The sequence below is a fragment of the Tamandua tetradactyla genome, chromosome 25 (assembly GCF_023851605.1).
Source record: "Tamandua tetradactyla isolate mTamTet1 chromosome 25, mTamTet1.pri, whole genome shotgun sequence".
In the NCBI taxonomy this organism is placed as follows: domain Eukaryota; kingdom Metazoa; phylum Chordata; class Mammalia; order Pilosa; family Myrmecophagidae; genus Tamandua; species Tamandua tetradactyla.
In genome coordinates, this window is record NC_135351.1 from 17,775,168 (window position 1) to 17,778,107 (window position 2,940).

A 2,940-nucleotide genomic window follows, 5' to 3' on the forward strand; every position below is an offset into this window, starting at 1 on the left:
ACATAAACATCTTACCTAAAAAAGGCAGGGACGCATAGCCAAGCACTGGTCATACCTTTTGATTAGTGAATTTGGATCACAGGGTCCCTACTCTGAAATGTTTATAACCCACCCCAGACAAAAGTAGCAACAACCAACCAAGTAGCCCAAAAGGGAAGGAGGCAATGGAAGTTTAAAGGCACAGGGCTTCATTAGGGATGCAGGGCACAGTTTGCTGAAGCGCGCCCTCTGCTGGACACACTGCAAAAGTGCAGCTTCGGGTAGCTGTCAAGAAGGTTTCTGGTATCTTTCCTGATCCTCTCCCCAGAGCGCTTTGGAGCCTGTCTGCACTCCTTCATGTGTCCGAGGCCCCAATTTGGGAAATACTGACTTGGGAAAGTCCTCTATAGGGTGACCCCAGAATTTGCCTCTATGCAAAAGCAGCTGGAGACAATATAAGGAGTGTAAAAAAAAAAAAAAACCTATAGAGGTAAAACAGAAACAAACAGAAAAGAAGTCACACTTTCTGGGCTACAACATGGAAGCAACAAGTGAAACTGATGAGCTGGTTTCCAGGGAGCTGGTATCTGTGTCACATGCTTTTTCCCCACCAGCTGGAAAATTATGGCAATGATCCTGATATTGAGATAGCTTGGGCTATGAGAGCAGTGCAGCACGCTGGAGTCCACTGCAACCTGATTTCATCAGTTGACCCATAGTTTCTTTTTTTTTTTTATAGCTCAGATGCAGCTTCATTCAGTGTTTTAACATAATTACATTACAATTAGATAGTATTGTGCTGTCCATTTTTGAGTTTTTGTATCTAGTTCTGTTGCACAGTCTGTAACCCTTCAGCTCCAATTACCCATTGTCTTACCCTGTTTCTAACTCCTGATGGTCTCTGTTACCAATGACATATTCCAAGTTTATTCTCTAATGTCGGTTCACATCAGTGGGACCATACAGTATTTGTCCTTTAGTTTTTGGCTAGTCTCACTCAGCATAATGTTCTCTAGGTCCATCCATGTTATTACATGCCTCATAAGTTTATTCTGTCTTAAAGCTGCATAATATTCCATCGTATGTATATACCACAGTTTGTTTAGCCACTCATCTGTTGATGGACATTTGGGCTGTTTCCATCTCTTTGCAATTGTAAATAATGCTGCTATAAACATTGGTGTGCAAATGCCCGTTTGTGTCTTTGTCCTTAAGTCCTTTGAGTAGATACCTAGCAATGGTATTGCTGGGTCGTATGGCAATTCTATATTCAGTTTTTTGAGGAACTGCCAAACTGCCTTCCACAGTGGTTACACCATTTGACATTCCCACCAACAGTGGATAAGTGTGCCTCTTTCTCCGCATCCTCTCCAGCACTTGTCATTTTTTGTTTTGTTGATAATGGCCATTCTAGTGGGTGTGAGATGATATCTCATTGTGGTTTTGATTTGCATTTCTCTAATGGCCAGGGACATTGAGCATCTCTTCATGTGTCTTTTGGTCATTTGTATTTCCTCTTCTGAGAGGTGTCTGTTCAAGTCTTTCTCCCATTTTGTAATTGGGTTGGCTGTCTTTTTGTTGTTGAGTTGGACAATCTCTTTATAAATTCTGGATACTAGACCTTTATCCGATATGTTGTTTCCAAATATTGTCTCCCATTGTGTAGGCTGTCTTTCTACTTTCTTGATGAAGTTCTTTGATGCACAAAAGTGTTTAATTTTGAGGAGCTCCCATTTATTTATTTCCTTCTTCAGTGCTCTTGCTTTAGGTTTAAGGTCCATAAAACCGCCTCCAATTATAAGTTTCATAAGATATCTCCCTACATTTTCCTCTAACTGTTTTATGGTCTTAGACCTAATGTTTAGATCTTTGATCCATGACCCATAGTTTCTTAAACTCACCAAAGTAGATGACCAAATCTACTCTGAGTTCCGGGAAATTTTTGAGACTCTCAGGATACATGTTTTGAACCCAGATGAGCTCAATACTAAATCTGCTTGTAGTTTGATGGAATGGTAGATGATTTCAACCATGGCACTTTGCTGCAACTACATTGCTCTCAGGGCTACACTGAAGAAAATATCATCTTTCCCCCAGAATACAATTTTATGCCATTGAAATTGCTCAAAACAGGGAAGGCTATAACAAAGCAGTTTACACCAGTGTTCAGGACAAGGAAGGAGAGAAAAGAGCTGACAACCAAGGAAATAAAAGAACTAACAGAAAAGGAGAAAATGAGGAAGCCAGCAAAGGAGAAGGAAAAGAGAAAGAAGCCCACAAAGAAACCAAAAAGGTGGTGAAACAGGTAGAAGGGAGCAGCACTCTAGAAGATGTGACTCAACTGAGCCTACAAGAACCACTGCTACTTATACAGATGCCTTTGGATAAATGTATGTTTTTGTGCAATTGAAGAATGTGAAGAAAGACATCATTTTAGCCTAATAATTATGAACTTCTTTGGTCATTCTTTTGTAGGAACTGCTTAAAGACTCTTAGTGGGGTCTCAGTTGATTGCTTCTTGGTTCTCACCACTGGTTAAGAAATTTTATAAATAAATTTCTCTCAGTTAAAGAAAAAACAAAACACAGACCAAGATTCCCAGAGAAGGAACAGAGGAAAGGAAGCTTTGTTCTGGGCATGACACACTTAGACAAAAGTGGAATCGTAAAAATTGTACCATATGTCCAGGGCAAGATAAAAAAAATGATCAAACATGGGCTATTATAATAGTCTACAATAAGTTGAACCAAGTGTCAGAGAAGAGCCTTAACACAAAGCCAATCAATGTTAAAACCCTAGGCAAGAGAGAGAAACTAATGTTCAAAGTAAACTCATCAAGATAATCAGATGCTTAGACAGCAACAAAAAAAATTGCAATCTATTCAGAGAAACAGGAAGATATGTCCCATACGTGGGGAAAAAAAATAAAACATCAGAGGTGAAACAGAATTTGGTACTAGT

The 2,940-nt window shown here is 39.5% G+C and overlaps 1 pseudogene; it reads left to right on the forward strand.

The window, feature by feature from the left end:
- Window positions 1–517: 517 nt before the first annotated feature.
- On the forward strand, window positions 518–2,389 carry LOC143668788 (protein PBDC1 pseudogene; annotated as a pseudogene).
- The last annotated feature ends 551 nt before the right edge of the window (window positions 2,390–2,940 follow it).